The following is a 13,775-nucleotide window of genomic DNA, read 5'->3' as shown; positions in this document are numbered from 1 at the left end:
AGAATGGTATGATTTGGTCACTCTTCCGGTGAATTACAGGCTCCTAGAGTTTGCTAAGATCACTGGCCAAGATAGCACAAGCACAATAGAACATCTCAGTCGGTATCTTACACAGTTGGGTGAAGCATCCGTTGAAGAGGCCCATCAAGTTCGTTTCTTCTTTGTCTCTGTCAAGGCTAGCCTTCACTTGGTTTTTATAACTGCCAGTTAACTTCATTGCCAACTGGGCTGACCTAGAGAAGAAGTTTCATACATATTTTTATACTGGGACTAGAGAAAAGAAAATTACTGATCTGACGACCATAAGGCTGAGAACTGATGAATCGGGCACCGAGATTCTTTAGAGGTTCTGAGAGACTAGAAATTTGTGCTTCTCATTGAACTCAATCGATGATCAACTTGCTACTTTGGCCGTTCATGGAATGTTGCCAACATGGAGAGAGAAGCTACTGGGACAAGAATTTGTCAACTTAGGTCAGTTGGCTCAACGAGTGACAGCGCTCAATAGCCAATTCCAGAATATGCGTAGAGATACCCAATTCTAGAAAAGTACCACAATGGCCGAAGCCTATAATCCATATTCAGTCGATGACGACTATGAGAACGACGAAGAAGAAGAGGTTGCTGCGGCCGAATGGAATTGGGGTAAGAAGACAGTAATTGTGCCAAATCCTTGGGGAAGAGGAGTCGAAGAGAGCTATGACTTTGACATTAGAAAATTGGACAAGCCCTTTGATTTCTTGCTCGAGAAGGGATAGATCAAGTTGCTCGATAATCATGTTGTGTTGCCCCCTGATTAGTTGAAGAACAAGAAGTTTTGTAAATTCCATAACGCCACTTCTCATTCCACTAATGAGTGCAGAGTTTTCTGGCAACATATATACAAAGGGCTATTCGGTAAGGAAGGCTCAAATTTGATACGCCTCGAAAGGTGAAAGTTGATGAGAATCCTTTCCAAGAGATCAGAACATGGTTGATGCTAGGCTACTTAAAGGGAAGGCTAAAGTCCTAACTTCAATTAGATCAAGAGAAACTAGAATAATTGATCCCAAGGTGCAAATATTGGCTGATGAATATAGAGAAATTAGAAGGCGTCGTGATCAACAAAAGAGCCGATATGACCAGGGAGAGACGTCTAAGGATGAGACGACAAGGTTGCGTGTTACATCTCAAATTTTGTTGAATAAATGGCAGTGGCAGAAGGAAAAGAATTACCAGCATTGGTTAGAAGAGCAAGAATACCCACGTCAGTAGGAAAAAGAGAGGTATGAAAGAAAGTAAGCTGAATCACATTGGAATTGTCCTTTCTTCAGACATTGCTAGAATGAAGGTATGAAATTGTCTACCAGAAATAATTGTTCGGAATGCAGCAAGCAATATTGAGAGTTCAGGCAATCCCAAGCCAACCGCTGGTCTATCCATACTCAAGATGAGTATCATCATAATAACATGGATCGGTGCTTAAAAAAAAGAAGTGTTCATGATCGGCTAGGAAAGCGAGTTATTGGTCAAAATTGGGTTGATTATAAAGAAGAAAGTAATGAGGAAGAATATGTTTGGCAGGAAGACCAATGGTGTCTAGGAGGTTTGACAAGAAGCCAGAAAAGAAGGGTGCAACGCCTAAGGAATAGAGAACTAGAACAGGCTCAAGCATCTGGTAGACCTCAAGTATGGCGTGCTAAACGAATAGCCGATAGAGAGCAACCATCGGCTAATATTCAAATAGCTTTTCTATTACCATTAGTATTTAGAGCTCCAGCAGATCAAGAAGTTTATTCAAATTTTGATGAATCGAAGTATGAGAAAATAGTTGCCAAGTTGACAGTTATACAACAGGCTATATTTGATAAGCCAGTCAAGCATCGGCACTTAAAGGCTTTATGTGTGAAAGGTTTTGTTGATGGGAAGCCGATGAACAAGTTGTTGGTGGATGGAGGTGCTTCTGTCAATCTCATGTCTTATACCACTTTTTGTAAACTTGGCAAGGGACCAGGAGATTTGATTAAGATCAACATGATGCTTAAGGATTTTAGGGGTAATGCGTCTAAGACCCGGGGGACAATGAACGTCAAACTGATAATTGGGAGTAAGACTCTTCTCACCACATTCTTCATCATTGATGGAAAAGGGTCATACAGTTTACTCCTTGGTCATGATTGGATTCATGCAAACTACTATGTGCCATCAACCATGCATTAGTGTTTGATTTAATGCCATGGAGATGATGTCGAGCTGGTTCACGCTGATGAATCTATGAGTATCGCAACAACCGATCCAGTATATTGGGAGCTAGAAGACTTCGAGTATTTTTCTGAAAAGCTATGGGAAGGAGGCTTCATTAGAATCAATAATGAAAAGCCAACAATAGATCCAAGCAGTCGGCTTTGAAAATTTGTTTTAATGGAGAATCCAATAGATGGTATAGATGGCAAACTAGGACATGGCTTCATGTCGGCCGATGAATTAGAAGAGGTAGATATTGGTTATGGAGATAGGCCTAGGTCGACGTATGTAAGTGCCAAGTTGGATCCTGAGTATAAGCAAGAGTTGGTCGATTTATTAAAGGAATTTAAAGACTGTTTTGCTTGGGAATACTATGAGATGCCTAGTCTAGACCGATTGATTGTTGAACATCGGTTGCCAATCAAACCTAGATATCGGCCGTTTAAACAAGCTCTAAGGAGATTCAACCCAAACGTACTTGATGATATCAAAAAGGAGATTGAATGATTTCTAGAAGCAAAGTTCATCCGACCGTGCCAATATACAGAGTGTATATCGAATGTTGTTCCTGTGTATAAGAAGAATGGAAAGTTAAGAGTTTGCATCAATTTCAGTGATCTGAACAAGGCTACACCCATGGATGGTTATCCAATGCCAATAGCCGATATGTTGGTAGATGGAGCAGCCGGGTACAAGGTTATTAGCTTCATGGATGGCAATGCAGGATATAATCAAATTTTCATGGCTGAGGAAGACATAGCAAAGACAACTTCATATGCCTTGGCATAATCAGTTTATTTGAATGGGTTGTGATGACCTTTGGTCTAAAGAATGCCGGTGCAACTTATCAGAGGGCAATGAATTATATTTTTCATAAGTTGATCGGCAGGATTGTTGAAATCTACATTGATGATGTGATGATAAAATCCAAGGGTTACAAGGAACATCTGGCTAGTTTGCGAGAGACTGTGGAGTGTACAAGAAAACATGGTCTAAAGATGAATCCTAACAAGTGTGCCTTTGGAGTATCAGCTAGACAATTCTTGGGTTTCCTGGTCCACGAGAGAGGAATCAAAATTGGTCAAAAAAGCTTGAAAGCAGTTGATGAGGCAGTGCCCCCGACTACTAAAACAGAGTTACAATCTTTGCTTGGTAAAATTAGTTTTATCAGGAGGTTTATTTTGAATTTGTCGAAGAGAGTTCTGTCGTTTTCTCCCTTGTTGAAGTTGAAAAATAATCAAGAATTTAAATGGGGTGATGTACAACAAAAAACATTTGAGGAGATAAAAGAATACATGAAATGTCCACCCGTGCTGATCCCTCCTCAGCAAGGTAAACCTTTTAAGTTGTACATATTGGCTGATGACCAAACAATTGGATCGGCCCTGATGCAAGAGTTCGAAGGGAAAGAATGAGATATTTTCTATCTCAGTAGAAGGCTTCTAGATCTAGAGACAAGATTTTCTCCTATCAAGAAGTTATGCTTATGCTTATATTTCTCTTGCACTAAATTATGACATTAATTGTTGTCGGCTGAGTGTACAGTTGTCTCCAGGACTGATGTGATCAAGCACATGCTATCAATGCCAATATTAAATGGAAGAATGGGAAAGTGGATTCTTGCATTGTCAGAATTTGACTTGAGGTATGAATCGGCTAAAGTAGTCAAAGGGCAAGTAATAGCCAATTTTGTCACCCAGCATCATAAGCCAAGTGTTCGCTATGTGGAGCCGGTACCCTAGACGTTATTCTTTGATGGGTCATCATGCAAGCAAGGTGGTGGTATTGGTGTTGTTATTATTTCACCTCGGGGGCAAGTTTTGAGTTTGCTTTTCTAGCTGAACCAATGATTACCAACAACCAAGTGGAATATGAAGCTATTCTTAAGGGGCTTCAACTTCTTCATGAAATAAAAGCTGAGGCAATTGAAGTATTTGGTGATTCACATTTAATTATTAATCAGTTGATCTGCCTATATGAATGCAAAGAAGATACTCTGAGGTGATATTATGATGAGTGCCAATGGTTGCTCAAGGAATTTCCTCATGTCTCTCTTCAACATATTCCAAGAGTGCAAAATCAAGAAGCCAATTGTTTAGCTCAGAGTACGTCAGGGTATCGAGTGTTTCAAGAGGTCTTAAGTAGTGAAACCTTGAATAATGATTGGAGAGTTGAAATAGCCGATTACCTTAGGAATCCATCATAGAAAGTTACCAGGAAGTTAAGGTACAAATCGACTAAGTATGTTTTACTAGATGATCAGCTATATTACAAAACAGTCGATGGGGTGTTGCTTAAATGCTTAAATCAAGAAGAAGCTAAGGTGTTGATGGGTGAAGTACATGAAGGGATATGTGGAGCTCATCAATCAGCTTATAAGATGAAATGAATTATTCGTAGAACTAGATATTTTTGGCTAACAATACTAGAAGACTGTTTTTAATATTATAAGGGGTGTCAAGACTATCAATGTTTTGGTAATGTTCAGAAATCACCTGCATCGGCTATGAGTCCAATAATCAAACCATGGCCGTTTCGAGGTTGTGGAATTCATCTAACTGGCCAGATTTTTCCACCTTCAAGTAAAGGACATAAGTTCATATTGGTAGCAACGGATTACTTCACTAAGTGGGTTGAGGCAATTCCTTTGAAGATGATAACCTCAAAGAACATGGTTGATTTTGTCAAGGAGTATATTGTGTATCGTTTTGGGATTCCTCAAACTATCACCACCGATCATGGGACAATGTTCACATCAGAAGAGTTTAGAGATTTTGCTGGCAGTATGGGAATTAAGCTGCTAAATTTCTCTCCTTACTATGCTCAGGCTAATGGCCAGGCAGAGGCATCCAATCAATTTATGATTAAGCTAATCAAGAAAAAGATTGAGGAACAACCATGAAAGTGGCATTCGACGCTTAATGAGGCATTATGGGCATATAGGATGGCCTATCATGGATCGATTAAAACATTGCCTTATGAACTTGTGTATGGTCATAATGTAGTCCTTCCTTGGGAAATTCAAACTAGATCGAGGTGTGTCACATTGCAAAATGATTTGTTAGCCGAAGTCTACAAGAATCTTATGATAGACGATTTAGAGGACCTAAGTTGCAATCGGTTGCGTGCTCTTGACAATATCAAAGCCAATAAGCTGAGGATTGTAAAGTATTACAATAAAAAGGTTAGGGGCAAACAATTTTCTGAAGGAGACTTAGTTTGGAAGGTGAAATTGTCGATCGCGTCAAAGGACAGCAAGTTCGGCAAATGGTCGCCTAATTGGGAAAGACCTTATCGGATTAAATGTTGTGTGCCTGGCAATCCTTATATTTTGGAAACACTAGGTAGAAAAGAAGAGTTTGACAGAGCAATCAATGGAAAATATCTAAAGAAATATTATCCTAGCATTTGGATTAATACTTGATAGCCGATACCAGAAGGGTCTCGCCTCTAGTTCAAAAATAAACCCGAAGGGGGAAAAGCCGGTACGATATGTATCACCTATAAGAGCAAAACAAACACGGATAAATTGATGCATGGAACATGAAGTATGAGACAAAAGAGAAATCAATTAAAGCAAAGAAATTGTTTGCCAGCTTCTCCTATTACAAGCTAAAGGCCTAGGAACACTTTATTCACTATGTCCTTGGCCTGGGTAGCGAGGGCTACAGAGTTGGTGACGTTGAAGAAATCCTCGACCAGGCGCTCATGATCCCCAGCGTGTTCGATGGCTGGAAAACCATGGGGAAGAAGCCAAAGCCCGTGGCTAGAACAGGCTTGCGCAGCCGCCAACGCCATGGCAGCACCATGATGAACGCCATGAAGAGCAGCCTCTCTGACATGGTTTGGAATGTCATGCAAGCAAACCACTGGAACGGCGCCCTTAGCATTGATGAATCCCACCGTGTACTCCGCAACTGATCAGAAGCTTTCCAGCTGAGCCAATAGATCTAAAAAGATTCAAGGGAAGGATGATCAAGATCTTGAAGATAAAATCAAGAAGAGATAGAAGGTTATGGTAGGAATCTCACCCATGATTCTAGCCTTAGCTTTGGCCAACCTATTCTGCATCGGGTTGGCCTCGGAGGGTGATCGGCATCGAGCCATGGCCAGAGTCGATTCTGCGATGGAGAGGCAGTCGGCGAGCTTCTAGCCAGCCCGATTGATAGAGGCAATCAGATCATCATTGTCGATCCACCTCCTTGGGTAGCAGGGGAGCTGGCAGTGAGTTGTTGATGAAGACAACCCCAGAAGTTGAGCAGAGTTGGCCCTATACTCTAGGATAGTGGGAGCATCCCGGGTTGCGCCTTCCTGATGACGAAGATGCTGACATGGTGACACAGACCCATTGAAGGCCTCCTTGGTAGACCTCTTACCGTTCTCCATGCCTTCAAACCTATGGGAAGGCAGAATCACTCCAAAGATGTGGAAGGTTTGGACTAAGCAGGTTGTTTTTTGATCCACGGCCGTGGTCCATATATATAGCCTGTGGGGTGAGAAGATAGGCTTTGACAGGGTTATGGAATTAATGTCAGATACAGAAATGGATCGACACTCTAGAAATTTAGGGGACGGATCACGAAGAGACAATAGATTCAAACTTATTGTTCCCATAATTACAAAATATCATGGGATTGATACGAAGGGTTTATATTAACTGGCGATCAACCCACCAAGACTTCTTTGGATTGAAGAGAGTCCAGATCCCCATGGGGCTGAAGGTCATCATGGACCAAGTCATATTGGCCCATTGATAAAATTGCATTAGGGGAAGAGGAAATGACACTTGCTTAAAAGATGCCCAAATACCCAACCGATTTCTCGGTGTCTGGGAAAAATGGAAAAGAAAGCCGCCTATTAAGAGATGCCCATTTATTGGTGGCTGGGAAACTGTGGGAAAGAAGTCTATGGTTTTCCTGACGGGCATTTGATGAAGCGAACAAGGTGATGGTGTCCACACATTTTAGCCCTTGCAAACACTAGAACAACTCTACGATCATGGTGAGAAAACTCAGGTGATGTCACAAGAATTCTTCTAACCGCAGTAGCTAATCCTCTTGCTCGACAAGGCGCTAAAATAAGCGACACAATCACCCTATGCACAAGAATTCTTCTAACCACTGAAAATGCTCATAGTAAGGAATTGGACCATGGAGGGTCTGGCGGAGCTAGGGGCACTTGAGGAAGCAAACAGAGGAGAAACATAACTGAATTTTTTGAGTTGCACTCACCAGAGTTGGATAGATATTTATAGTCGGCCTAGAAAGAAGGATCCAAGTGCCTGTGAAGCAATGATGCTCTCATAAAGCTTTGAAGCATGGGCTCATAAGCTGGTAAAGATGATGACAGATAATGGACCCCAGATCAAGATTCTCTTCCCATGACTACGGACCTATCGGAGGCATAGGCATGGAAATTTTGGAATAAAATTACTTTTATCCCAAAATTGGGGGGCATGTGTTTACACCAAAATTTGGGAAGAGGAATGCCGGAATTCGAAGATCCCAAAGATCGTGTCATCAAGTAATTGATTGCATAAAAGTCGATATCAGCTGATTCAAATGCAACACTGGAATCAGCTCTCTTCGGATGACCCCAGCAGATAACGACAGGAAGCTACGGTTGGCGTCAAGAGAAACATGTCAGACTCTACAGAGGGAAAGATTAGGGTCCAAGTTATCTTAAATTAGGAATGTTTTCTTTTATGCCAAAGATTGTAATGAATCATGCATAAGTAGGACCCATGTTTAGATTCCAAGTATAAATATTGGACCCTGGCTATTGTAAAGGGACATCCAATCAATCAAATATAATTTACCCTTTTTTGGCTCTGGCCAACCCTTAGGAGTAGGAGTAGAGTAGATCTCGGTGAGTTCTTCAGGGAGTAGGGCTGCATCGGTCTAGCTGACCTATGGCTTGTCTGTAAGTACTATCATGGCTTATACTTTGGTTTGTATGGCTGCATCGATCCGGTCGACCTCCACTGCAAACTCTAGTATAAGCTAGTTATCGACTCTTGTCTAGTTCAAGTACGGCTGCATCGATCCGGTTGACCTCCACTGCTCGAATTAGATTAAGGTCAAGTTATCGGCTCTACCTAGGAGTGGCGTCCTTCTGGTAGATTCATTAAGTTACCGATCTTGCTGGTCTTCTTATTGTCATTAGTTTGCAGCAACATCAATCTGCCTGGTCGAGATCGATTTAGATCGGCCTCATATCCTTTTAGTCCATCGTTTGCTTTGTTACAACACGATGTTTCTTACTTTGAGTGACGGGTTATGTTTTATCGGCTATTTTTATTTCAATCTTAACCATGCATAGTATGTGGTTAAGGCATGTATGATCTTGAAGAGGTTTGCTGGCTAGTTAAATCTGGTTTACGGTTCGCTATTATGGCTATAACGATCCGATCGATCCCCACTGATAGCACATTAGATTGGAGGATGCTAGTTAGTAGATTTGTTCTTGATTAGGCTTGACTTTCACTGTTTGCTATGCCTACATCGGCTAAATAGCTGGTCGCCTATGCTTTAACGCCTATAGTGTGCATCCATGATTCTGTTAAGCATGAATAGATCTGTGTACTTTAAGGGTTTGATTTGTTGTCTTTGTCATGGCTGCATCGATCTGGTCGAACCCCACTGTTAGAGGTAGTAGGTTAAGTTTGATGAGTCTATAGGTTTGTCCATGTGAAACAGTCGATTGTTCACACGCTATAGTCCCTTTTCACCTGAATCGGCTATTTTAGCCGATTCATTTGAGCCTTCACGTATATCATGTCTTTCGTAAAGCTTGTCGAAGTATAGATGGTTTTTACGAATTCTTCGGTTTTAGTTTGTTATTATTGTCATAGCTGCCATCGATCTGGTCGAACCTCACAGTTGATGGTAACAGATTAGATTCAGAGCATTTGTAGGTCCATTTGTATTAGATAGTCGATTTGTTTGCATGTTATATCCTTTCTTGATTAGATTCATCGGCTCAATGATTCACACTGGTAATATCTACCTAGCTGATGATCACATTTACATCTATGTGTACTGTACCTGTCAACATAAAATCAATTGCTACCCATGAGCGTTATAGTCTATAACAGCCGATTTCTGTGCGTATTGGCTATTTAGTCATTTTTCCCATCTGGCTGCTCCTGAAGTGGCACACTTGGAACTGTCTGGGCACAGACCGACATGTTCCACCTTAAATTACTGATAAACCTTCTCTCCTTATCAATTGCAGTGTCAAACTGACTGGCATGTCTTGGCAAGAATACATAGGATCGGTTATCCCTACGTTGAAGCCAAGCGGATCTCTAGCTCCATCAAGCAGATCCTTCTGGCTTGCTGTGTGCTGACACATTTTCGTGTCGACATCAGGGAATTTGGAGACTTGGCAAAGTATGGGTGCATTTCATGGAGTGCATCATTATGGACAAGGTAATTGCCAAGTGGGTTAGTGAATACTATGGACCCAAATTCCCCTCTCCATGTTAAGTAACTAGATTTCATTTCTTGCAATCTCAATTAGCATCTAGTTCCTTTTCATGCCTAGGTTTGCATTTGCATGCTTAAATATTTTGTCTTGCATACACTAGGTATATCTTATGGTAGGCTTGCTCGGTTTCACTCTTAACCCTTGGAGCAAACCTACATGGTTTAAATTATTTAGGAGCATGGCACATAGCATGTTTTACAATTGTTCATCTAATATGTGCCAAAGTCCAAATTGTAGATAATTTCTCCCGAATATCACCTTCAAAAATGATTCTCACATTCATGTGATGTCATCTTTTAAGTGGTATTTTTTTATTCTAACATCAATGTGCATGTCTCGTATAAGTATTCCATACTTGTGTGCACAAATTTAGGGGGAGGTTACTCTACAAGTTGGATGCTTTGAGACTAACACCTTTTCAAGCTTATCATGTGTGTAGTAGTCTTATTGCAAGGAAAATGGAGCCCTCAGAGTTAAGCATCATACTTCAAATATCCATCACCTATTGCAAGTGGTATAAATCAAATTGGTTTTCACATGTGGTATTTCTAAATCGATATCATCATGTTGATTTCACTTTGGTATTTATATGCTTTCTCCATGCATTATATAGATTAAACTCCTTTGAACATTATTTTGCCAATTATGCATAAACTACATTCTCCATCATATGTATGCATATACTTAGGGGGAGCTTAGTTTATGTAACGCGAGAGTCAAATTTTGTTATCTATTCCACTCTACATACAAAGGATCACAAAGTTTGACCCTCCCTTGTGCTACTAATGTCTTCCTTTTCGGTGTTTGATTCCAAAGGGGGAGAATTTGTAGGACCAAAAGCAAGCTCGATCATAATAATTTACAAGTGGTAAAGGATAGTGGATTATGGAGTTAGGGGGGCTTAAATCCATATGCCACATGGGGACATTTACAAGGGCAAGATAAGTTTACAAAGATGTTTACATGTGCTATCCTTTAGCTTTACAACTGGTATCTTTTAGCATCTTACAACCTTGCCCTTTGCATTGCATCCTAGCAAGTAAATAGCTTTTAAATTCCAAAAAATTTATTATTTGCTTGTTTTGGTCATGTTGTCATCAATCACCAAAAAGGGGGAGATCGTAAGGAAAATGGACCCTAGGCCCATTTACTTTGGATTTTGGTGTTTGATGACCAACACAACCAAATTGGACTAATGAATTTGCAAGTAACTGTTTTATAGTTCAATAGGGTGAAGACGTGACTTGGACAAAGGTGACATGATGATCCCACGATCAACACCATAAGCAAGACCCTAGAAGCACAAGAGAAGACCCAAGATATCAAGCAAAGTCCAAGCACGAAGGTGGAAACCAAGCTGGACGTAAGATCGTGAAGAAACGAGCTCGGCAGAGGTGACTGGACACGACCCTAATGAGGACCAGATGTGTCCGATCAGTTGATCGGCAACACCAGGCATCAGTGGCTATGACCGGACACTGTTCATCATCGCGGCAGAGCAAGTTCTGGAAGAATCCTCGGTTGTCACGGGATTCGATAATTGTGGTACTGATCCGGAACCTGAGATCATCAACGAAGGCAAGCCCCGGTTTATGCATTAAACCATTACCTTGTTTACTTTGAAAAGTTTATCACCTATGTTACTTATTGCATTAAGTTGATTAATTCAAATGTTACCTACTTGATGCATTGCCTACCTTGTTAATTGTTTACCATCCTTGAAGATGTTTTCATTTACAAAGGCGTAGATTGCTTAGTATGCTTTATAGTAGGCTTTTAAAGTAAAAGTTTTGATACAATCAAAGATGGAATACTGGCCAAAGAAAGAAAGAAGGTAGAATGAACTAGAGACTAGTCGGGTGACTTATCTTGAATATTGGGTAATGTTGCCGACTATGTCGCTTAAAGGCCACTCATTGTGGATCTTCTGAACGAGACACTTTGTAGTACTGGTCACATACTCCGGTAAGCCTACTTTGGCTAATCCGATACTAAGATGAATGCCCATGCACTAGGAGTAGAGAGATGGCAGGAGTAGCGTGTACCCTCATGGCTGGAATGTGGCCGGATTTGAGGTGTGCTGTGCTCTCGGGTGGCGTGGAGATGGCTTAGTATAGGAGGATCCGGTAGCAAGGTTGATATATGCAAGATTAAGTTCTACATATGTCATGTGATAAGGAATCCCTAGCTAGGACTTGAAGCAATTCGAATTGCCGGTGCTCCGTGGATATGGAGACTCGATTCATCACAGAAGCAATATAGGACTGGTGAATTACTAAAACGTGAGAAAATAATGGAATGAGAAGGATTGGAATATGGGAAATGTACATTTAGTTTGAGATAATGAACTAAAAGGACATAGGGGTAAAACTTGAAAATAGGATGAGATAGACTTGAGATTAGGCTATCACCAGATTAAGATCATATGAGAAGATGTGCCGAAGACAGTGTTTACTACCTGATATGGTCTATATGAGTATCTAGTTATGTCTTTTGGGCTGACCAATGCCCCGGCTCATTTCATGTACCTGATGAACTCGGTTTTCATGCCCGAGTTGGATAAGTTTGTAGTGGTGTTCATTGATGACATTCTTATCTATTCTAAGAGCAAAGAGGAACATGCGGAACATCTCCGTATTGTTCTACAAAGATTAAGAGATCACCAACTATATGCCGAATTGAGTAAATGTGCATTTTGGTTGGAGGAAGTACAATTTCTGGGTCATGTGCTATCTGCTGAAGGTATAGCTGTTGATCCAAGCAAGGTAGAAGAAGTCCTTAACTGGAAAGCACCTACCACTGTTCATCAAGTTCGTAGTTTTCTAGGGTTGGCAGGGTATTATCGTCGGTTCATCCCTGACTTCTCTAGAATTGCGAAGCCAATTACTAGACTACTAAAAAATCAAACTAAGTTTATATGGTCAACAGAATGTGAGAAGGCCTTTTAGACATTGAAGAAATTGCTAACAACTGCACCAGTATTAGCACAACCTGATATCGAGAGGCCGTTTGAAAACAACTGGTTTGTAAACTATGTTATCTTAAGACTTCCGCTATCTTTTACTCTGATATATATATTTAAATAAACTGTTGTAATCTGCAGTGTCTGTGATTGGGATCCTATTCGAAAAAGAATAATGGATGATTCGGGTTTCTCGAGGACACCCGACAGAACTGTTAAGTTGTTGGGAACTCATGCATGCTATCAAAGGTCTATTGAGACAACGATAGATGGACGTGGGCCCGATTTCTTAGGAGGTTCTGCCATAGTCTTGCATCACAGAGAAGATAGAGAACTCCAAATTGTCGGAAGTTCTAGAAATAAGTGTGCAAGTGATGACCAATCTGGTCGTTAGCAAGCATGAACTAGAGGTAACAATCATGGTAACACTTCCCTACCATGCCCCCATCCAATAGCAGATCCAAAGGCACCTATAGTTGGAATCATCTCAGCACCAACAGCGATATTAGTGGCAACAACAATACCATTGGCGACACTGCCAATGTTGACCATGCTAACCAACACGTTAATTACACCTGCAGCACCGAGATCTTGCGCGGTCATCTAATAGTCAGCGGGCAACCCTACCCTTAACAATATTGTAAAGAAAACCGAATAGGATATCATCACTATCAATAATCACGACAATGGGTGTTAAAGCCTTGTTCCCACCAACAGCACTGCAACATTGGAGATCCCAATTGCCCTAGTACAGGAGCAGCAGAGCATGCCCAACAAAGATACATCTATAGGTGCCCGTTTCACCACTGACAACACGCCAAATGCCACCATCCTATTTGGCAACACCATAAGCACAAAGACTAGACTGCTGCTCATCTCATCACCAATCGACAATATTAGGAGACTAGCAAAATGCGTGGAACTAGACAACAACCTATAGGGCACAGCACATCCACCAATGCCATACAATAGCTATCTCATCAACATTGGCACCTACTTCAACGTCCATATAAGAATTGATGTAGGGACAAATCAGATGAAGCCCCTTTTGGTGGACTCAAACTGCAACACATGTACAATGATATACACACTCGCACTA

This window comes from Miscanthus floridulus, chromosome 19 (assembly GCF_019320115.1).
Source record: "Miscanthus floridulus cultivar M001 chromosome 19, ASM1932011v1, whole genome shotgun sequence".
In the NCBI taxonomy this organism is placed as follows: domain Eukaryota; kingdom Viridiplantae; phylum Streptophyta; class Magnoliopsida; order Poales; family Poaceae; genus Miscanthus; species Miscanthus floridulus.
The sequence above is the reverse complement of the archived record's forward strand: the minus strand, read 5'-3'. Positions refer to the sequence as shown.